General features: G+C 38.3%; 1 protein-coding gene across 1 annotated transcript in view; it reads left to right on the top strand.

Annotated features, from left to right (window-relative positions):
• HSD17B12 (hydroxysteroid 17-beta dehydrogenase 12) overlaps positions 1 to 24826 on the top strand; it is a 172906-nt gene that overhangs the window by 89063 nt on the left and 59017 nt on the right. The gene's annotated exons all lie outside the window — the stretch shown is intronic.

Below are 24826 nucleotides of genomic sequence, written 5' to 3'. Positions count from 1 at the left end.
TTCTAAAACAAGCTTTGATTAAAAACAAATAGTCTTACAGTAATATTTTAAATGTTTCCTGAAAATATAATGAAATAATCATCCATAGTTGATTCTTAGAACAATTATGGGGACACTGAGACCTGGCAAGGTCACCCAGTGCACAGCAAAGCTGAGCTTCAATTGCCCATCATCTAATTGCAGGTCTAGTTCTCATTCCACTTCTAGATTGTGATGTTGATATTTCTAACTGTTCACCCCCTTCCAGTTTTCCTTTATGGTATTAATCTAGAATCTCAAGGCCTCTTGAATGTATGACATTGTTTTTCGATTATGATTCACTTAAAATCAGTGTTTTTGACTTGCATTTCTGAAGTGAAGAAATAGAATGGAGGATGCTGCTGTCACTACCCATTTCTAGAAAGCGTTTATTCAGTCTTTGTGTGCCTTTTACTAGTGGTTTATGTGCCTGGATGTTAGACCAGCAATGTAGGGGCCACCCTCATGTGTGAGTCTCCAGCTTTCCTCGTGCTTCAGTTTGGCTATTTTGCTTTGATCAGTTTTGTAAATTCAGTTTTGTATTCTTTCGATAGAAGGGCCTATTGCAATAAAGTTTGAAAATCATTGCTCAGAAAACTCTCCACATTTTCTCTACCAATCCTTATTGCTTCCTTCCAACAAAGGACTTATATTACTCAAAATGTGTCTCTACATGCCTAGCCTTCTATCCTCAGAGGAAGAAATGCTGTCTTCTCTAAAGGCTAACATTTCCCTGGTATCTTGATCCCCAGTGTCTTCCTGGTTCCTTAGAACTTGTTCCCATAGCATTCTTCTCCATCTGATATGTCTCAAACAGTTACACTATAGACAAATTTTGTTGAGCCGATTGTTTGTTTTAAAAATCAGTACATCTCACTTACTCAAATCTGAATTTATATTTTCTTCTGAAAATTTAAAGGATCTGTTAACCCTGGGCCCAGTATTCTTGCAGGGCAGCAATCCACTGGAGCTGTGAACCAGTTGTCCTTTAGATGGGAATGCTCCTGTCAAGTTAGCCAAGCCCACTCATACAGTGCAGCACCTACCCGCTTTTATTAGGACCTCTTCACTTGCTTAAGTAATGGACTTGGCACTTAACTCTCTGCCGGGCACAGTGGTTCACACTTGTAATTCCAGTGCTTGAGAAGGCCAAAGTGGGAGGATGGCTTGAGCCCAGAAGTTCAAAAGACCAACCTGGGCAACATAGGGAGACCCTGTCTCTACGAATATTAAAAATACAAAAATCAGCCAGGCTTGGTGGTGTGCACCTGTGGTCCCAACCACTGGGGAGGCTGAGGTGGAGGATTGCTTAAGCCTGGGAGGTTGAGGCTGCAATGAGCCACTGTCTCATCACTGCGCTCCAGCCTGGGTAACAGAGTGAGACCCTGTCTCAAAAGAAAAAGAAAAACAAGTTTGCAGTCTTTATTATCCTTTAAGGCCTCTTAGCCTTGCAGGACATCTAAAGAGAAATTCTATTTTGTTTGCAAGCCATTTCAGAATATTTGTAAGACACATAGAACATGTTGGTAATAGGATTTGCCTTATTTTCAGTGAAATTTATTTCTTCTATTATGGTATATTTATAAATATTCTCCACTAATTTTGCTTTTGTCATGTAGCAGGAATATCTATAAATATGAATACTAAAACAATGTAAACTTAGGACATAGGAAAATCACAAAAAAACGCATGTACAGGTTAGTGAGTGATTACAGAGGGAGAGAATCACATGCTCCCTACTACTTTTCTTTTTTTTTTTTCTCTCCAGAGGGAACCACTATCTTAATTTCTAACATTATCATTTAATTTTGACTTCTTGGACTTTATAGAAATTGTATGATACAGTATATTTTCTTTTGAGTTTTGGCTTCTTCAGCTCAGCATTAATGTTTGTGACATTCATCCATATTTTTACATGTAGCTATAATTCACTCCTTTTAATCGCTTTATGAATGTATTACAATTTAGTTGTATATCCAATTGTTGATGGACTTTTGGATTGCTTCCGGTTTCTGGCTATTATCAATAATGTGACTATGAACAATACTGTACATGTCTTTTGGAGCACATATATACATTATATACATTCATTTCTGTTGGATATATGTGTAGGAGTGGACTCATATTCTTTTTTTTTTTTTTTTGAGACAGTATCGCTCTGTCACCCAGGCTGGAGTGCAGTGGGGCAATCTCAGCTCACTGCAACCTCCACCTCCTGGGCTCAAATGATTCTCTTGCCTCAACCTCCCCAGTAACTGGGATTAAAGACACGCACTACTATGCCCAGGTAATTTTTGTATTTTTAGTAGAGATGGGGCTTCACCATGTTGGCCACACTGGCCTTGGACTCCTGACCTCAAGTGATTGACCCACCTCAGCCTCCCAAAGTGCTGGGATTACAGGTGTGAGCCACTGCACCTGGCCTCACATTCTTGATAGTCTCTTTCTCATGTATAAGGCATTGCTGTTTCTTTCAGGATCTTTGGTACTGAGATACCAAGTACATTTCTCAAGATCATATTACAAATACGGTAGCAGACTCAGAATTTGCACCTTTGTTTCTTCTGTAAACTGTCACCTTAAAAACAAAACAAGACAAAACCAAAAACATTTAATGAGACCTGCAAATCTAACTATTTTCATTTATTTTGGTAGTTTTTATAAGTTTTAAAAGTAATTGCATATATATATATATATCTTGAAAGCTGAACATCTAACCTTTTTATTTAACTGCTTTTTAAAGTTTTCAATATACAAAATTTTATCTGTTGGTTCATGTGGAAGTTTGCCTTCCTTTAGCATGGTTCCAAGTGTTGAGTCGTTAATAGTGAGGAGACATAAAGTACATTTTAAAGATCCTGTTGATGGAGAGTAAATATGCTGCAGCTTACTGCGTTAATTGGAAAATAAGCCATCATAAAATCCCCCTATTCCTGTTTTCTCTTAAAAGTTCATTCTTGAAAATGTCATAGAACAAATAGGTGTGCTCATTTAAGTTAGCATGTACTATCTCAGCAAATGATGAGTTAAAAATTTTTGTTTTTTTTTTTATTGGCATTGCCTTCTTTCCATCACCCCTTCACGCACAGTGCTAAAACATTATTAATTGAATTTTCTCTTGGCACAATTACAAGACGACTTCTGCAAGGAGGGCTTAATGTTATTTAAATCATCATTTTACATAGCAACATTGCCTCTGGGACTTTTATACAATGCAACTGCTTTGGTAGATAAAAGAAATCAAGTACTGCTGCACAGACTTTTAGGAGTATTAATATATTTAAAAAGCAAGTAAAATGCCGATGTACTAGCTGGTGATCCAGTATGAATGGAAGATAAGTCCATGGGAATGTTACTTTTTCTTGAATAGAACAGAGTATCATGGGAATGTGAGCTATTTCTAATCTTTTTTTGTGAATGAGTTTTCTTTAGATTAACAGATTTTCACCTGATTTGATGGGAAAAGAAAAAGCTTTTGGCCAGGCATGGTGGGTCACGCCTGTAGTCTCAACACCTTGGGAGGCCGAGGTAGGTGGATCGCTTGAGCCCAGGAGTTTGAGACCAGCTTGGGCAATATAGTGAGACCCCATCTCTACTAAAAATACAAAAAATAGCTGGGTGTGGTGGCAACGTGCTTATAGTTTCAGCTACTTGGGAGGCTGAGGCAGGAGGATCACTTGAACGTGAGAGGCGGACGTTACAGTGAGCAGAGATCACGCTACTGCACTCCATCCTGGGCGACAGTGAGACCCTGTCTCAAAACAAAAAACTCCACAAACTTTCAAGCCATTTTGAAAATGTTCAGAAATTTCTTGAAGAATATTTTATTAAGAACATTTTATCTTCCTAGATTTGAAAAATATTTTGTGGTTTATTTATTCATTTTTAAAATAGAATTAAAAAATTTTTTTTCTGAGACAAGGTCTTGCTTTTTCACCCAGGCTAGAGTGTAGTGGTGTGATCATAGCTCACTGTAACTTTAAACTCCTGGGCTCAAGCAGGTCTGCCTCAGCCTCCCAAGTAGTTAGCACTACAGGTGCACACCACTGTGCTAGCTAATCTTTAAATTTTTCATGGAGATGGAATCTTGCTCTGTTTCCCAGGCTGTTCTCAAACTCCTGACCTCAGTGATCCTCCCACCTTGGCCTCGCAATATGCTGGAATTACGGGAGTGAGCCACTGTACCTGGCCTAAAATCAACTTTGTTTCTTAGAGTAGTTTGAGTTCACAGCAAATTGAACAGAAGGTAAAGAGACTTCCCAAATACTCCGTGTCCCCATGTGTATGCAGCCTGCCCTACTATAAAATTCCCACATCAGTGTGTTAGATTAGAACCTATGCTGACACATCGTTATCACCTAAAGTTCATAATGCAATGTAAATTTTTCATGGCCTTGGAAGGAATACATTTAAATCTCAAGTTTTTGTTGTATATACCACTTACAAAATGTTTTTCCTAGATGTCTGCATTTTGATTCCTTAGCTTATTTCTCTTTTGACTTTTTGAAAATGGAATAGAAAGTGTATTTTTTGCTTTTTGCCCTTTTATGTTTTTAAGTTTAACATTAAATGTCTTTGGAAAATATATTTTACTCTATGCCTGTCTTTTCTGTTTCGATTGTACATCAGGCATAGCCTGAAAGGGATCCAGGTAGGTCCTAGGTCACATATGTGTATGCTTATAGAAACCAGGCAGTTGACAGGAATGATCCAAGTGGGCTGGGGTGAGGCAAGACTGAACACATGCCCCATGTGAAGGTGTCAGCTCTAGCTGACTGTTACTATGCTGTAGGGCAAGTTCAGGGGTGCCACATTTTCCAATTATTTTTAAAGGATTTTTAAAGAAAACCAAGATATTTTATGTAAGACTTTGTAATTTTTTTTTCTTTTTTGAGATGGAGTCTCGCTCTGTTACCCAGCTGGAGTGCAGTGGCGCAATCTCGGTTCACTGCAACCTCTGCCTCCCAGGTTCAAGCAATACTCCTGCCTCAGCCTCCCAAGTAGCTGGGATTACAGGCATGTGCCATCACGCCCAGCTAATTTTTTGTGTTTTTAGTAGAGGCAGGGTTTTACCATGTTGGCCAGGATGGTCTCGATCTCTTGACCTCATGATCTGCCCACCTCAGCCTCCCAAAGAGCTGGGATTACAGGCATGAGCCACTGCGCCTGGCCAAAACTTTGTAATTTTACATCAGCCCTAATTGGAATGAAAGAAAACGGAGGGTCCAACAACCCATGGACCACTATTTTCACTTATTTATCTTTATCAAGTCATTATTTCTATAACAATTAAATGTGCTAGAGACTCTTCTAAGAGCTTTATAGAAATCAACTCACTGAATCTTAAAAACCCCTTTGAGATGGGTACTTATATTATTCTCATTTGAGACATGATCCAAGTAAGATACAGAGGGGTGAGAATTCTAAGGTAGGGTGGAATTCTAAGATGTTCCCCAAGATTCTCACTTTCAGGTATATACACCCCATGTGATTCCCTTCCCTTAAGTTTAGGTGGGACCTGTGAGCATCATGGATGCCATTCTTGTGATTAGTTACATTATATGGCAAAGGCAATGGGAGTTTATAGATATTATTAAGGTCCCTAATCAGTTGACTTTGAGTTAGTCAAGAAGGAGATTATCTTTGGTGGGCCTCACCCAATCAGGTGAGCACTCTAAAAGAGGGCCCAAGTGGAGACATGAAACAGGAGAAATCCTCTGTCTTGCGGGGGCGGGGGGGGGGCGGGTTATGTGATGGGGAATGGCAGGTGGCCTCTAGGAGCAGAGGGCCCCAGTCTTATAACTGCAAGAAACTGAGTTGTCAACAACCAGTGAGCTTGAAAGTGGTGCCTGAGCCTTAGATGAAATCCTAGTCTGATGAGACCGTGAACAGAGGAGTCAATTACACTACAGAAACAGAGAGATCATACATATATGTTGTTCTAAACAGCCAAGTTCTGTGGTAATTGTGACGCAGCAGTGGAAAAGTAATACATAGTCCTAGGATCACATTGCTGATGAGCGACAGATGCGGGTTTTGGATCCAGGTGCCCAACTACAGAGCATACTGTCGGGGATCGTTTGGTGGCTCCCGATCCAGAGAACTCTTTGAACAAATAATTTTAAGAATTTTTTTTTTAAGTTTCAACTCTTTTGTGAACACAAAGTTTATATTCCATTCTATGAAGTTCTGCTTTCTAAATCCACTTTTATTTGCAACTCAAATTTATTTCTTCAAGTTTTTCTCTTTACAAGTATACATACCAGGTAAAAATTAGTTTATTAAAAAGTAATATATCTTCTGTATTGTGAACTGATTTTAATATTTATAATCTCTTAGGAATAAAATGTTAAACACTGAGCATTTTAGAATATGTATTTACTGAAAGCTTTTTGTGCTATTGTAGAAACTTTATTTTCTTTGATTCAAATTTTTTAAAGATGATGTAATATTTTAGAGTTTGGCAGTTTAATTAATGAGATTCATCTCAAATATTTTGACCTTCAAAATTTATGGCTTGCCTTACATTTCAAAATCATGAGATAGAATTTATCTTTTTTCACTTTATCTTCATCTAGTTTCAAATATGTGGATGTGAAATGAGACCTGCTTAAATTAGTGGAGAGGACATGGTGTGGAGTATAATCTACCAAGTGGGCAATAAAAATTCTAAGGAAAATGTAATAGGCATTTATCAATTCTTCTTATAGGCATTAATTTGACTGATCCTAGTTACTAATTATTAAGGATTACTAAGATTCTGAAATTGCCTGAAATCCAGTTTTAAAAACTGTGCTCTATTTTGGAATGGGAGATAAACTTACAACATTGGTTTTATGCAGCATGCTCTTTAAAATTCCAAGAGCTGTTACTGGAGCATGATGCTATGACCATGGATTAGTCATTAGGAGACCCAGATTCATCTGAGTCTTCCTCTGTGAATCTTTGTGGCCCGAGATACCTGGCTGTCTATTGTACTTTGTGTAAAACAGATGTGACTGAATTCACATCTGTGATTGAAGACTCTGTGTCCCACGTAAGTGAGAAGATTGTTTTAAGGATCAAATGAGAATGTATTGAAGAACATTTTGAATGTAAGGCGAGTTTAACTTTCAGTCTTTGCCTTTGCTGGTATAATATGTTCATTGCTTTAATGGGCCAAAATGAGAAATAAAACTGCCACCTGCCCTGAACAGTGTGCAAAATATCTTCCACGTCATGCATTACTGCTTTCACATTGGGTAGGATGTTCAAGGAGAGTTACTGAATTTCATTTATCTTACTGCTGTTTATCATCCTGGTATCTAGCACCTACTGATAAAGAAAACTTGGTTTCTTTTTTCATTTTTTTATCCTAATTGGCTGCAGAATTATTGGTAATCCATTGACATTTGCAAAATAATTTTGCTGACTTGGATATTTGAGATAGTCTCTGAGATTTCATGGGAAATATTGGTAGCAGGATGCAGGCGATCTGCTCCCTCTCATCCCCCAGTGCCCTCTCCACTCCCTGTTGCTGCATATCAGATTGCCTTACACACTCCCTGCTGCTCAGGATATCGTCTCATGTGTATGGTATTCTTTTATTTTTTGAGGCAGAATTTCACTCTTGTCGCCCAGGCTAGAGTGCAATGGCGTGTTCTCAGCTTACTGCAACCTCCACCTCTCGAGTTCAAGCGATTCTCCTGCCTCAGTCTCCCTAGTAGCTGGGATTACAGGCACCCACCACCATGCCAGGCTAATTATTTTGTATTTTTAGTACAGACAGGGTTTCACCATGTTGGCCAGGCTGATCTCAAACTCCTGACCTCAGGTGATCCACCCACCTCAGCCTCCCAAAGTGCTGGGATTACAGGTGTGAGCCACTGCCCCTGGCCTATGAGTATCATATTCTTATCATACATATGTTACATATGTAATATATGTGCATACCATACATATGTTACATAAGCATACATCAATTAGGCTGCTCAGGATATCATCTCATATGTATTGTTTTTAGTCTTTCTAAGGAAACTTTTTAGAAGCTAGATAAAGATTATTAGAACATGAGTTATCACCTGTCTTTACCATTGCCACTGGGATAAAATAGGTGACCAGGGTTCACAGATACTCCAGAATGCTCTGGCTCAGCATGGCTCTTTAATGCATTACTCACATTCTTTTCTTTATGTCTTCGTGCCTTTGGCTGTTGCCCGTGGTACATCTTTTCTCAAATTCTTCCTGCACCTTTCCCCAAGGTGACCTTAACTAGACTATATGTGGCCCTGCCTTGGATTATGATTTGTTTTACATACTTTATTTTTTATATATATTATAACAGATATGTATATTTTATAATAAAAATGTCATATCTTTAGCATGAGAAGGAATCCCAGAATCTGGGGCATATGTGCATGCAGACTAGTCGCACCTATAACTCCTTCTCCTCAAACTGTGTTTTTGGCTTTGGTGGTAACAAATATAAGCATTCTGCAGTTTCCCTGTTCTTATCTTGTCTTCCCCCCAACGCCTCCTCATAAGGTCTTGGTGACCTATAAAATTTCCTCTGAATTCACCAGCTTCACCTATTCTGTTGCTCTTAACTTTCCATGATACAATCTCCTTTTCCAATACAATGAATTCTTCCTTTGATCTGTGCCCTTAACGCTATGTTTTTGATGCCTGATTAAAGAAATTATGGCATAGCTATTCTATGTAATTTCATACAGGGATGCTATGCAATCATTAAAATGTTTGTCTGTATATGCTGACATGGAAGGTCATCTTTAGTGAAAAAAAAAGCAAGTTGCAGAATAGCATTTTTAGAGAAAGTCTGGTCTGTCTTTTGTTTTAAAAAAAGAATACTCCACATTCACACAAATGCCAAAACTCATGAACCAATTCTGTTTGTAGATAACATGTAGATACACATCAAAAAAGATCTGCAAGATAACAGCCCAGACCTTTCACTGTGGCTATCTCTGGGCAGTAAGAAAACCAAAAATACTTATTATTTGAGTGTCATGGACCTTCTTGTGAATTCAAATGGTAAAACATTTATTCCTACAAAAAAAAAATATATACATATATATATGTGTATATATATATGTATATATATATATGTATATATATATGTATATATATATATATATATATACACAGAATATTTTGCCAACAATTTTAGGGAATTTAGGAACTTTCCTTACTGTCCAAATCATTCTCCTGAATTTTAAAAATCAAATTTTATTGTATATTAAGTGTAATTAACTAATGCGTTTTAAGGCCAAATTTGTGATCTGATAGTCACATATTTATAAGCTGTATATGTACTTTATAGTTATTGGATTCTTCAGACAATCAGTATTTGGAAACATAATTTTACTATTTTAAATTATTCCAGAGACTAATGGTATTATATGTGTGTATGTTATGGTTATTAGGTTTAACTCTGATTGATTTAATAACAAATTCCAATTATAAAATTGTTTCTATGGGCATGTACGATCTACTTTTCAATATGTGTTTGATACACTTTCTGGGAATGCTTTAGGCAAAGCATGGAGTTGCTTATATATCATTAGCATGAAACTTAGTAAGTATTAATAACTGAGAGCTCGTTTTGCCCCTACAAAGCTCACATATTTATTTAGACCCTTTATCCACCAAGTGAAGGTCACAAATAAAGCTATCTCTTCCCAAATCAAGGCTTAAGTTACAGCATTTAATCAGCCTGTATTATGCAGCATATATGTCAAAGATACTTGAAGGGATTCCCACTAACCAGCTTGAAGGGATGCTATCTAACCAAACCTGGATAAATTGAGCATTAAAATTAAAAGGATGGAAACAAATTATAATCTGTTAATTAAAATAGAAAACCATCACCGGGTGCGGTGACTCACTCCTGTAATCCCAACACTTTGAGAGCCCAAGGTGGGAGGATTATCTGAGGTCAGGAGTTCAAGACCAGCCTGGTCAACATAGTGAAACCCTGTTTACTAAAAATACAAAAGTTAGCTGGGTGTGGTGGCATGAGCCTGTAGTCCCAGCTACTTGTGAGGCTGAGGCAGGAGAATTGCTTGAACTGGGAGGCAAAGGTTGCAGTGAGCCGAGATTGCACCACTGCACTCCAACCTGGGTGGCAGAGAGAGACTCCATCTCAAAAAAAAAAAAAAAAAAAAAAGTAGAGTATGAGCCCATTGTAATAATGATAAGTAAATGAATGAAATGAAATTTTTACAAGGAGTGAGATTTAATATAGTCTTAAAGTATCTTCCTACAGAATACAAAAACTTACAAATTAAAAAGGAAAAAATAGTAACTTTATAGTGGAGGAAACTGGCAGACACTACCTTAATAAGAGACGAAAGTTATCATCATCAGTACTGGGACAAATCAAAACGATGTGCCACCTGATGAGATGCAGTGAGAAACACAGCATCACTTCTGTGATATTCTGGCCAAAAGTGCATATCCTGAATCTAATCATGAGGAAGCATACAAACCTAAGTTGAGGGGCATTCTACAAAGTAATTGGCCTGTAATCTTCAATGTATCAAGGATATGAAGGTCAAGGACAGACCAAAAGACTGTTCCAGATTGAAGGAGGCTAACCAGAATGGTAGCTAAATGCATCAGGTGATTCTGATTTGGATCCTTTTGCAGTAAAGGATATTGTTGGGACAACTAGTAAAAATTGACAGGCTCTGAGAATTAGAAGATAGTAATTATTCATCAATAGTAATTATTCCTCAATGTTAATTTCTTGATTTCAATGGTTACATCATTTAGGAGACTGTAGTAAGTACATACTAAGGCAGCATTCTCAAACTTTTGAGTCTCAGAGCCCTTTTTACTCTTAAATATTATTGAGGACTCCAAAGAGCTTTTTTTTTTTCGTACTTTTTTTTTTTGAATTATACTTTAAGTTCTGGGATACACGTGCAGAACGTGCAAGTTTGTTACATAGGTATACACGTGCCATGGTGGTTTGTTCCACCCATCACCTCGTAATCTACATTAGGTATTTCTCCTAATGCTATCTCTCTGCTTGCCACCCACACCCTGAACAGGCCCTGGTGTGTGATACGCCCTTCCCTGTGTCCATGTGTTCTCATTCTCATTGTTCAACTCCCACTTATGAGTGAGAGCATGCAGTGTTTGGTTTTCTATTCTTGTATTAGTTTGGTGAGAATGATGGTTTCCAGCCTCATCCATGTCCCTGCAAAGGACATGAACACATCCCCAAAGAGCATTTGTTTACATAGGATACCACTATCAATGTTTATCACATTATAAATTGAAACTGAGAAACTTAAAAAATAATTATTGAACTCACTTAAAAATAACAACAATAAACTCTTTACATGTTAACACTACACATTTTGAGGGAAAATAACTATATATTCTGAAACAAAACAAAATGTAGTGAGAACAACCACATTGTTTTACATTTACCAAATCTCTTTAATGTCTGGCATTGTAGCAGGACGAGCCGCAGACAAAGCTCCTCAGACACCGGATTAAAGAAGGAAGAGGATTTATTCGGCCAGGAGCATCAGCAGACTTGCATCTTAAGAGCCGAGCTCTCTCAAAATAGAAATTCTTGGCCCTTTTAAGGGCTTACTACTCTTAAGGGGTCCACATGAAAGAGTCGTGATAGATCGAGCAAGTGTGGGGAACATGACTGGGGACTACATGCATAAACTAACAACAGAAAGTTTTGCAATGCTTTTTCATACAATGTCTGGAATTTACAGATAACACAAGTAGTTTAGGTCAGGGATTGATATTATCATTATTATTATTATTATTATTATTATTATTATTATTATTATTATTTTAACTACCAGGGCCAGGTGGTGACACCAGGCCATCTGGCTATTTATCTTCTGTTTCTTTTTAACTTTTTGCTTTTTTCTTTTCCTCCTGTCTTATAAACTAGGCAAGGGCAGGTGGGGGTGGGGGGCAGCAGGAGAAGTGGTGGTCTCCTTCCTTATTCCCCCCTTTGAGAATTTCACTTATTAGTGGAAGTTCTCACTTTTATTTTTACTTTCTGAGTCTCTTTGTGAGACAGAGTGATAGTGATTCATGTAATACACTTGTGCTGAAGTTTTGTGATGAACCAAGGTAGCAACAAAACCTTTTATCGTTTGAAAGAGCAAGAGTAATACACAGGGGAGCAGCAAGCAAGTTCTTATTACTAGCAATATACTTACAATGAGGGTTTTAAATCTTCTTATAGCTGGAAACTATTTTTCTAAATAAAGCCTTAGGATTAAACCTGTGCTAAACCTGTACAGGCACATGTGCCAACTTTATCATGTCCTAAGCAGGTTTGTTCTTTTACTGGGTCTTAAAAGCCTTTTTTTAGAGAGCAACATAGTATTTCTTAATAATAGAACTTTTTAAGAGCCAGACACTTGAACTTGTGAGCATCTGTTTGGGGAAAGAGTCAGTTAAAGTAAAGTTATCTTGAGGCATTAACTTTTTTGCTTCTTAAGGCTATTGGTCTCTCATGTTAGCTTTTCTATCAACATAACATGAGGAAATGCTTAGGCTGCTAACAGTGTTTTCAGCCAGCTGAGTAAACAGGGTTTTTTTTTTTTTGCTAAATGAGGAGGCTCTGGTAACTTCTGGTTTATATGCTTAAAGAATGACTTAAAGACTCAGAATTGTTGCTGGGCCAGACAGGTTCGGGTTCCTTGACCAAGTAGTGTGTGTACAGTGGGTACACCTTTCTATAGGTATTTCTTCTAGCATGGTTAAGGGGGATAACAACAACAAAGCAATATACAGCATATTTATATGTAGCAAGGACAAAAGAGGTCCTTACCTGGGAAAAAGGTTGAATACAGCGACAGAACAATAGGAAAACAGTTAATATTACACAAAAACTATTAGTCTTAAGATTTTTAACTACATTTACTTGCTTGACGAGTCCCCAAGCTTTGGCTGTGCATAGACTAGTCAGCTTCCAGGATGCGACTAGAGCAGAGCTTGCTCTAGTCCAAACATAGTTTAGTCTAAAACATAGTTAGATTTGCATATCTACTTCTGCATTCAGTCTGCTGCAATTTGTTATTTTGGTTGAAGTAGAAGGAAATCTGGCTTTACATGGATGTGTAGTTGGAGAAGAGAAAGCTATTTTAATAGCTTCTTTGGATGATTGTGGATATTCTTTTGGTCCATCAAAACATTCTAAGTAAAAGCTTCTTAAAAGTTAGTTGCAATATGGAATCTGAAATTATATCAATTTTTTTATACTGAGTGACATTAAAATATTAAAATTTGTTGTTCTACTTCAGAGTCTGAATAGGTCTTTTATCCATCATGACTTTGTAACTTTATGCATTGATCACTTGGAAAATATTGGTTCCTGAATTTTGCAGATCTTCCAAATGTTGACACAGTATCAAAGATAATCACAATTGTTAATATTACCCCCAATCTTATCAGAAAAGTTTTTTCTCTTAAGCTGATGGGGGTGGATACAAGTTTTCCAAAACTCTTATTTTCATTTAAAAACTCAAATGTTATCATGGACAACAAATACTGTTGCTTGTTTTTCTTGAAGTGACAAACTCACCTCATTCATTTTTGAGAATATGCTTGCCAAATTCAAATAAGCATCGTTTTTCTGTCAGTTGTTCTTTCATATAAAGTGGTGTTGCGTGAAAAAAGGGGCTAATTCAGCTCACGACTCAATTGTACAAATGCTTTTCCTCAAGACAGCCATTGTATTAGGAACACAGAAAAAGTGCTTCATGCATACTTTCCATTTTGTCACATAGAACATTAAAAAGATTTGTACTCAAATAGAGATTTAATAAAATTAATGATTTTCACGGCTTCATCAAGGGATATTTTTAAATGAAACTGACTTTTTTTCTTTTTTACTGCAAGTATGTGAAGAATACAATGACTTCCAATACAGCCAGGTGCCACTGCTTTGATTCTTGTTTAGGTTCTAGCAGTTTTACCCACCATTGCTTTTCTCAATATAGTGAAGAGAGCAGAGAATGTCAGTATTTTTGACTCTCAGGGATCATGGACCACATTTTGAGAACCACTACATCAAAGTATTTTTGGGTGCTGGGCATCATGTCAGCAGTTTAATCTAAAATGATTCAGGGGAAAAAAGTTACTTGTAGAATATATGCAGCTTTCCTGATTTGAGATTATTTCAAAATTTAAAAAACAACATGACCTTTCACATGTTGAAAACTGATATTTGTGGGAATAATTATTTTAAACTTCAGCAATATACCAGTAAGTTCTTGTACAGATTGGATAACTTAATGTTATTTAGTAGCGTTCTTGGAGTATAGTCAATGCTCAGAAATTGATAATTGTATTTTTACTCCTGTCTTGTTGGTAGAATATTAACTATATCTCTATACATTTTATATGGTACCTTTTAGGGAATCCTAGGTTCAAAATGACTTTGTTCTTTGTTTGTTTGCTTTTTGAGACAGTCTTGCTCTGTCGCCCAGGCTGGAGGGCAGTGATGATCTTGGCTCACTTCAACCTCCACCTCCTGGGTTCAAGTGATTCTCATGCCTCAACCTCCAGAATAGCTGGGATTACAGGCGTGTGCCACCATGCCAGGCTAATTTTTGTATTTTTAGTAGACACTGGGTTTCAGCACGTTGGCCAGGCTGGTCGCAAGCTACTGACCTCAGGTGATCCACCTGCCTCCGCCTCCCAAAGTGCTGGGATAACAAGTGTGAGCCACCTCGCCTGGCCTTTAAATTCTTATTCTTTGTTCTGAAAGTATTGGAGAACAGATTGTGTATCAACTGCCTTTGCTTTTATTTTGTATTAATATGTAAAAACTATGCTCTTTTGGTAAATGAAGAGAGAATGTTTTCTGTGTTGAACAGAAAGATTATTCTACTCTTGACAAAATATTGTTGAACTATCTTGATCGAAGCATAAATGGCAATGAAGTAAATACTTGGCCGGGCGCAGTGGCTGACACCTATAATCCCAACACTGTGGGAGGCTGAAGCGGGTGGATCACTTGAGGTCAGGAGTTCAAGACCAGCCTGGCCAACATTGTGAAACTCTGTCTCTACTAAAAATACAAAAATTAGCCAGGCATTGTGGCAGGCGCCTGTAATCCCAGCTTCTCGGGAGGCTGAGGCAGGAGAATTGCTTGAACCTGGGAGGTAGAGTTTGCAGTGAGCTGAGATTGTACCACTGCACTCCAGCCTGGGTGACAGAGCAAGACTCTGTCTCAGGAAAAAAATAATAATAATAATAATTGTAATAATAGTAAAGTAAATACTCATTTCAATAGCTATTTTAAACTTTATGGTGAGTTTTCTGCCCCCAAAGTTCCCTTTTTAAAGAAAATAAATAAAATCAACTGTTGAGCTTCTTTTTCCTAACTACCAAAGTGGGAGATCCAGACCTTGAAAAGAATACTTTTTTCCTGTGGCAAGATTTTACAAAACCAGAGTGGAATCTCGTAAGAACAAAGTGACAGGTTAAAATAAAAAGAGGTTACTTTTTTAAAAAATTAGCTCAATCAGCATTTTTAAAATAAAGGTACTGTGTGATATTTGACTTCTAATTAATTTTAGCTATCTTTATGTGTGAAAGAAGAAGGGAGAAATAGTATGGTGGGTTACAAGAATATCTCTTTTTGCTTTCTAACTTGTAGGTCACGGTTATCCTGCATGGAAAATTGGTCAGCTCTGGCCCAAATCTTCTTGGTAGTCATTTCATTTTTCAAGCTAACAAAGAGAGAGAAGTAACTAACCTCAAGAAAAGATTCGTTTTACTAAAAAATAACAGAGAGACACATTTCATATGATTAAAAAAAATGCTGAGACATAATCACAGGAAGATTACCTCATATGCAGAACTAGAAAGACTGTTTTAGCTATAAAATGTGATGTTTCATTAACCAGATTTCTAAAGCAAATGTATAAAACCCTTGTGTTCTCTCTCTTCATAGAGCTGTTTGTCTGCTCAGTTGTACAGTCCTGCGGGCTTTCACTCAGAAGTCCCTCCCAGCCCAGCCTGCCTTCCTCTTCCCACTGCTGTCTCTCTCTCCATGGGACCCTCCTCTCTCACGGGACTAATGAAGCAGCTGCTTTGTTCTCCGCCTGCCACCTGTCACTTTTTATAACAAGCTGTGTATCTTCTACTCTGCCACCATCATTTCCTTCCTCAAAAAAAAAAAAAAAAAAAAAAGAAGTGTGATCTTGTAACTTCCCAGTTTAATAACCTCTTCTAAGTAATTATAACACACAGGAGGAAATATAAACTTGTTATAGGGCCGATTCCATAGGCCTGTGACCTGAGCATTTGCATGGAGCCCCACATTTAGAAGGGTCCATACTTGGTTTAATGCTCTGCTATTGCCATCTTGAAATTCTTAATAACTTTTGAACGAGGGGGCCCCACATTTTTATTTTACACTGGGTCCCACAAATTAAGTAGCTAGTCCTATTTGTTATCTTGGACCATACAACCTCCACCAGCTCTCTTCTACGCATTTTCTTTCTGCTTCTCTGTGCCATCCACAGAGATTCTTAAAACATGCTGTTCGTTTTCTGCACTTTCTGGTTTTGCCAACATCTGCCCTTTCTTGGTAGGGTCAATTCCTACTCTTCACCAAAAACTCCAAAAATGTTACCTACTATGTAAAATAGCACTCTGCAAGAATGAGTTGCTTTCTCTCTGATGCTTTGTTTATATTTATTAGAGCAGCAGTTGGGTTTACACATATCTCCTTCATCAAAATATAACCTATTTGGGGTATTTGTTATTGTCCTCAGGGTGAATCCTGACACATGGACAGTACTTAGTATGTATTTCTTGAATTTATTCAATCAAAACATTTATTGAGCTCCTATAAAGTACCAAGTACTGTTGGGCTTTGAGTAAACAGTAGTAAAGAGCAAAAAACAGACACAGATCCTGCCCTCGTGGAGCTTACAGTTTAGGGAGTGAGATGCTTTGCCAGATTGCAACTGGCCGTGCTCCTGAATAAATGAATGAGCACATGGGCCTTGGTTTAGAATGGGAAATCTTTTTGTCTCTTTGACTAGCAGTGGTGGTGGAATATTATGATCCTTAGAGTACTAGGAATTTTGTATTTGGAAGCTGACCCAGGTCATTTGGTGACATTAAAGAGAAGGGTGGGCCAGGCATGGTGGTTTCATGCCTGTAATCCCAGCACTTTGGGAGCTCGTAGCAGGTAGATCACTTGAGCCCAGGAGTTTGAGACCAGCCTGGGCAGTATGACAAAACCCCCAAAATTAGATGGGCATGGTGGCATGCACCTGTGGTCCCAGCTACTTGGGAGGCTGAGATGGGAGGATCTCTTGAACCCAGAAAGTTCAAGCTGCAATGAGCCATGACCATGCCACTGCACTCTAGCCTGGGTGACAGAGTGAGACCCTGTCCCACTGCCCACTGCCTCCCCCCACAAAAAAAGAGAGAGAAGCGTGACTGTCAGCAGGGTTCCCAGACTTCTTTCATCAAATCTGAGATACCATTGGTCATGAAGCAACAATCCAGCTTATAACCACTAGGAAAGAAAATTCACCAATTAAACTGACTTGCCATCAATTATAAAACACCTTGATTTCAGAGATGAAAAGTGAATTAAAATGTACACCTTGGAATAGATAACATACAGTAATTTAAAGGTTTATTACAAGCAAATTGAGTCAAGGAAATACTTGGACGCTAAAGGCAAGGCTAAAAATAGTATATCATGACCATTGATTCCACGGATGATATGGTAATGAATCACTTTTTAAAGCAGAGTCAGATGTTCATGTCAGCTTGAAAAAATATGCAGCTGATGCAAGGAGGTAAGAGTTAACAATACAGATTATACCTACAGCAGCCTATGCTATTAAGGAAAAAACAACTATTTGTCAAGCAGCCATCTTTGTAGATATTGGCAGATAGAGGAGTCCCCCCATGTCTGCAGGGGATGTGCCACAAGATCCCCAGTGAATGCTTGAAACTGTGGATAGTGCTGAACCCTGTATGCCTATATGTGCTCTTTTTCTGATCCGATAGCCAAGAGAGATACTAAGTGACTAAAGAGTGGGTGGTGTGTACAGCATGGATATGCTGGACAAAGGTATGATTCACACTGAGAGCAGGACAGTGCAAGATTTCATCATGTTAATTAGAATGGCGTGCAATTTAAAACTTATGAATTATTATGGGCCAGGCACAGTGGCTTATGCCTGTAATCCCAGCACTTTGGGAGGCTGAGGCAGGCAGATCACCTGAGGTCAGGAGTTTGAGACCAGCCTGGCCAACATGGTGAAACCCCATCTCTAATAAAAAAAATACAAAAATTAACAGGGCGTGGTAGTGGGCACCTGTAATCCCAGCTACTTGGAAGGCTGAGGCAGGAGAATCGCTTGAACCCAGGAGGTGGAGGTTGCAGTGAGCCAAGATCACATCATTGCATTCCAGCCTGGGCAACAAAAGCGGAACTCCATCTCAAAAAAACAAAAAAAAACAACAAAAAAACTGTGTAGGGTGGGTATTATTTTTTGTGGTTTTATAGGCTAAGAAATGGTATTCTTGAAAGTTCAAAGGCTTGAGTGAAGGGCCTTAGGCCAGCAACCGGTTGAGTTGGCACTCAAGTGCAGGGCTTCTAACTGCATCCCAGGCTCTTCCAGTGAACCCTGCTTTCATACTGCTAGCAGTAGCATCTTGGAATCTTAAGTGTAGTAATCTTAAGAATGATGTTTTGGGCTGGGAGCAGTGGCTCATGCCTGTAATCCTAGCACTTTGGGAGGTCAAGGCAGGCAGATCACCTGAGGTCAGGAGTTTGAGACCAGCCTGGCCAAGATGGCAAAACCCTGGCTCTACTAAAAATACAAAACTTAGCTGGGCATGGTGGTGGGTGCCTGTAATCCCAGCTACTTGGGAGGCTGAGGCAAGAGAATCGCTTGAACCTGGCAGGCAGAGGTTGCAGTGAGCCGAGATCACACTACTGCACTCCAGTCTGGGTGACAGAGTGAGAGACTCTGTCTCCAAAAAAAAAAAAAAAAAAAAAAAAAAAAATGAAGAAGAAGAAGATTTTGCCTTTTTCTCCCCTCAAAAAATAAAATTCAGGTACTTCTGTTGACCTTTTGTTTACCAAGTGCAGAAAAATCAACGTCGTTATATGAAAATTTCTTCAAGAGTGGTTTGTTCAAGAGTCTACAATGCCTGGACCAACTGTAGAACCCAGAACTTTCAAAAGGATGGAGCCTATTCACGTCCTATCAATAGAACAGATTCACGCAGCATAAGGTTTTTATTTATTGCAGGTGGTTGTTCTAGTTAAAGAGGCTATAATGAAAAAAATATAATAACCTTGGCTTAAAATAAAGAAATGCTTGGTTTGAGATAGAATCCTGATGAGCTATGATTAATTTTTTGGCTTGACTGAAAGTGGGTCTCTTCATATGAGATTAAAATTGTCATGAATATTTTTCCAAGGGCAGCATAAAAAAGGAAATAGACCATTATTTGTGTAGCATCTCTGCTCATTGTAATTAAATGGGCCTTTAAAAATGGAGTCAGATCAATTATGCCCTTCTAGTACACAATCACTTTTTCCAAAGTCATATAAGGCAGGTTTTCTTTGCTGGGGGATGTCTCACCCCAAGGGATAGTAGGGATGTAAAGATATGGTAAGGCCTGGGAGTTGGGGGGGAAAGAAGACAGGAAAAGAAGGGAAGTGGAGAGAAGTTGGTTAGGGGACTTTGTTTTTCTTTTCCCCTTAAAATTAGAGAAAGTACAAAAGATTTGTCTTGCATCTTTTAAATCTCTAAATACTGTAAAACATAATTTTAGTGAAAATGGAGAGGTTTTTTAAAAAACGTGCGAGACATTTTTATGGTTACAAACTGAATTTTATGAATTTATATTTAAGATGCTAAAATTGGTATGCATTGAATATAGTGCTGTTTCTCTAAGAGTCTCCTCTCCCCAACTCATTATCTTTTCCAAGACTGGAATAAGGGAGATTGGTCCATGACTAAAATATCCTCAACCTTCATATATGTGCCCCTGAGTCAGCTTGGAGTACTTTATTCATGAGATGGGATGGTTTCTAAGGTTTCTTATAACTCTAAAATGTTTGAATTTATATGAGAATGATAGTCCAGACCCGTGTATGACAGATGGAGGAACTGAATTGTCTCTCAATTTAATCTTTTGTGTGTGTGTGTGTGTGTGAGCTGGAGTCTTGCTATGTTGTCCTGGCTGGTCTCAAACTGCAGGGCTCAAGTGATCCTCTTGCTTCAGCCTCCAGAGTAGGTGGTACTACAGGCATGCACCACCACACCCCACTCTAGCTTATATTTTAATATGCCTAATGTTCTGTCTTATACATACATTTCTTACCAGCATGTAAGAAATGTAATTGCTATAGGGAGGAATTCAAGAAGTATTGAGAAGATGATTTTAATAAATCAGCTGTGTTGGCCTAGCTTTATTTACTCATTTAACAAACATTGAGCAGAATGACCTCTGCTTTATGCCAGACATGGTGCTAGCTGCAAGGAATACAAATATGACAAATAATCCTCCCTGTTTAAGAAACAGACTCTTCGCTTAATATATTAAGTGCCTCATAGGGTTATATAGAAGGTCTCTAGGAGCACAGCAGAGAGTGGAAGTAGCTTTACCTTGGAGGAAATGGGAATAGTGAAAAATATGTCCATGGATGCAGTAACATGACATGAATCTTAAAGAATGTTATAATAATGTTATAATATGGAAAAAGTGAGGAAGGGTGATATGACAGAAATTTCATAATGGATAGTGTCTAAAACTTACAGGGGAAGGCAGGCTGTTTATTTGGAGCAGATGTAGGGACAAAGGAGAGTCAACATGTATATTTTGGTTTTATTAATAGAAAAAACACAAATAACACACAAGTTTATGTAAATTAGACTTCTGTTGTAACATTCTCAGACTTAATATCCCCAGCCACCTACGGGAAAAACTTGAGGAAAGTCCTTCTAAAATCTATAAAATTATCTTATAGAAAGAGAAATTTAAAAGGAAATGCCAATTTGTTGAGCAAAATGAAAATGATGATGGCCAGAGCTGGAAGTACGGTAAACATAAAGCCATTCTGAATATATTTATCACCTTTCTTGGCTTGCACCTAAAAATGTGTGAGTTTTAATATTGAGAGGTGTTTCAGCAGCATCTTGAGACTATTTGAGGGTTCAGTTCCTTTTCTGTCAATTCCAGACTTGACCATGAATGAATTCTGAATACTCTGTGTCGTAGACAGCAGTGTGACTGTAGGAGTGGGGCATGTGCTCTTGCAGGTGATGGAATGGCTTGAGGCCAATGAGGATATTCATTATTCTATAGCACTATAGTTATAAATAATATTTGCTTTCTGCTTTTCCACAATTGTAGTTATCTGGTTTTCAGTGGAGCAGTAGATAGAAAGGGAGTGAGTAGTATCAGTGTAGCTTAGCTTCATTCCCCACTTTTTATGCCAGAGTTGCATTTCTGCCTCCATTTCTAGTTAGTTGACTGCCTTGAGCAGTTCATACCAGTTTTTTTCTTCTTGGTGTTTGGTTTTAGCCATTAGGCTGAGAGGCAGTTGGCCAAGACCATCTGAGAATTATTTTCCTCTGAAAATAAAGTTGGGATGGGTCATGACTATATGTAACCACAACTGTAAGTAGTGGGATGCTAGCTCATGCAGTTTCAAATACTGACTGATTTGTCAATAGGCATCAATAGTATTGAGTATCTGTATATAATGGTGTGTACTATTCTCATCATGGAATTCTTTAAGAATTTACAACCACAAGATTTTACTGTGAGATATTTAAACAAAACATTTGAATAAATGGAGAGCCCGGAGGGAATGCCACATTGTCATTCTTTAATTGAAATGTTTAATGTAATCCCAATCAAAACTGAGACTAAACAGGTGAGGATAAGCAATAAATTTTTTAAAAAGAAGAACAACAAAGTAGACTTGCACTACTAGAAACATTAAAACCCATTTTAGATCTAGCATAACTAAAACTAGGGCATTGTGAAAGAACAGAAAAATAAGATAATAGACTACTTCTGGAATCAGAATCTTGTAGGTACAAGCTGTCCAATCACTCTAAACATTCACCTGGATCAGCCATTGGATGAGGATGCTACGGAAAGAGCGTGATCTTGGACAAAGCAACTCTGCAGCTGAGGCTGACACCCAAAAGCTGTCTGCTGGTGATACTCCCACAATTAGGGCAACATGAGTTTCACTGAAGGGGCAGTTGTGTGGCTCATCTCATTCATTGCAACCTCCAAATCCAATTGTTTGTGCATCTTTATCCTACACACTTGTAGGATATTGATTTTAACTTATTTCAACTCCTACTCTGGAAAAAAGAGAGAGGCTGTGTCCTTTCTTAGACCTTTGTAATGAGGCAAGGATCAGAGTCCCAGAAGAAGTACTACTCCAAAAACTTTGGTAAAGTGCTTATTCTTCCCTAGCAGTGGGCTGTTGCTGAGTTGTAGACTGGTGGTTTTATGAAAAAAAGCAGGTTGGGAAGGTGTTAAGGTGGAAATGAGGGCTGTGTTATGTGTGTCTGGTATCTACTTCTGTTCCAGGTGCTTAATTCTTTAAACCCTTATACTGATGTTTAAAGTTAGAGGATTCTTGTCCATTTGCTTGCCTTCTGTTGGCAGGGTCACATGCAGGGAATAGGCTATGGGAAGGGGGAAGATGCCTAGATTTACTTGTAGGCTGGTCTCCAAGCCCCAAGTTCAAGCCTCCTGAGTAGCTGAGACTACAGGCACACGCCATCGTTCTCGGCTTTTCTTTTTTAACATAGGCCAGCTAGCTCCCACCTTAGCCTTCTAGAACCCCCCATTATAATTCTTACTCAATTGCCTTGGCCCAGAAAGAGACAGCTCCTGTTGTATTCTTATATGTGCACATCTATTTTTGATTCACAGAACTCAATGGTGGAGGTGGAGGCAGTTGATGGAATTCTGAAAGTCCACCCGCCCCTGGTCAATAGCTTGCATGTACCATAATCCTTGGAAAGGAAACATGGTGGGAGTCTGCTGGATTCTTCTGGGGAAATTTTCTCTCTGTAAAAGGGACATATCACAGAAACATACGATCTCTGCCTCCGAACACTGTTGTCTGCATGCGATGCATGGAATGGCAATGGCCCTCCAGGAAAGGAGCCAGCCTAAGGGAAAAGAGAGGAGGGTGGGAAGATCCCAGATCATTTGTGCCATTGTTGAGCAACTGAACAAAACAGAACCAAGTCCTTGTCTTCTTGAAGCTTAATTTGAGTCAAGACATATAGACAAGCATGTATATTATTAAAATACACTACCTAGTATATTAGAAGGTAGTAAGTACAATGGGATAAAATAAAGCAGGGAAGGGCATGAGGAGTGCTGGGGGGGATGGTTGCATTTATTAAAGGGTGGGCAAGGCAGGCTTCTCTGAGAAGGACCCAACAGAGACAAGGGATGTGGAAGAGCATTCCAAACATAGGGAATGGTAAGTTTAAGTCCTGAGTGTACATGGACAACATTCTGTATCTAAACAACTTCTAGGATCCCCTATGGCTAGAACTGAGGAGCAACAGGGAGAGTAGTTGGAGGTGAGTTCAGCCAATAAACTCATGCCATTTATTAGGCTGTTGCCAAAGCTTTTTGGCTCTTACTCTGAGTGAGATGGTAATCTCTGGAGGTTTGTGAAGAGGTGGGTATCATGGTCTAACCTATGTTAAATAGGAAAAGCCGGGAACGATGGTGTGTGCCTATAGTCCCAGCTACTAAGGAGGCTTGAGCCCAGGCTTGAGACCCCATCTCTTAAAAGAAAAAAAAATGGAAAGGTTCACAATAAAGGCAGTGAAGAAAAGTTGTTTTTTAAAAAAGGCAGTGGTCACTATATTCGAACGTGATTCTGGAAAATCTAGGTATGAGTTCAGAAATTTTAATTAACCTGAAAAACTTGTGCCAGAAGCCATTTGCTTATCCTAATATGAGTACAAAGAGTTTGCTTTGGTTCATTACTAAATAACATTCTTTGTGAAAGTGTCATTGAATCTTTTTAGCCACATATCTATACAAAACTCTACAATGTAAGTATGTACATTCAGCAAATCCTGTGAGATGCAGAAGAGTGAATTTGGTTCAGGAGTTCTGAGTTGGCTTTTATTGATAGAAAATTTCCTGAATGTCAATACCTAATACTAGTATGGAAAAATAATTTGCTTTTCAAAATAAATAGATAAATTTACCTTATGTTATTCTTGAATGAAGTTTTTCATTTAATCAAAGGTATTTTTAACCTTTTGTTTTGGGGCTTTTTTTTTCCCCTTGTGAATCTGTGGCTATAATAAAGTCGGCATTCTTTATTTACTGGTGATAAATTCTGTGAAATGTTAAAGTAGACATGTTGGACCAGCTATTGTGAAATTACAGCTCTGTCTCTAACTTCCCATTACATGAGCACACCTACAACTCATTTATATTAGCACAGTAAGTATACCTTTAACACCAAATAAGGTATTTTCTAGGTCAATTCTTCTTTTCAGTTTATTCATGGATTTCTACCTAGGGTCACTACTTTTCATTAAGTGTAACTAAGAATCACATCTCTCATGAACCAACTCTTTAGTTTTAGACCGAAATCCTTTTAGGTCAAGAATACATACCTCCTATGAGGATTAATCCTGCATGCTCTGTGATGAGCTGACATTGTCTTTGACTGAAGAAAGATTTATTTTTGGAAGCAGAATTTTAAAATTAATTCTTTTGAATTCTCAGCAACTTCTAAAGAATAAGCATTCCT

This window comes from Pongo pygmaeus, chromosome 9 (assembly GCF_028885625.2).
Source record: "Pongo pygmaeus isolate AG05252 chromosome 9, NHGRI_mPonPyg2-v2.0_pri, whole genome shotgun sequence".
NCBI lineage: Eukaryota > Metazoa > Chordata > Mammalia > Primates > Hominidae > Pongo > Pongo pygmaeus.
The sequence above is the reverse complement of the archived record's forward strand: the minus strand, read 5'-3'. Positions and strand labels throughout refer to the sequence as shown.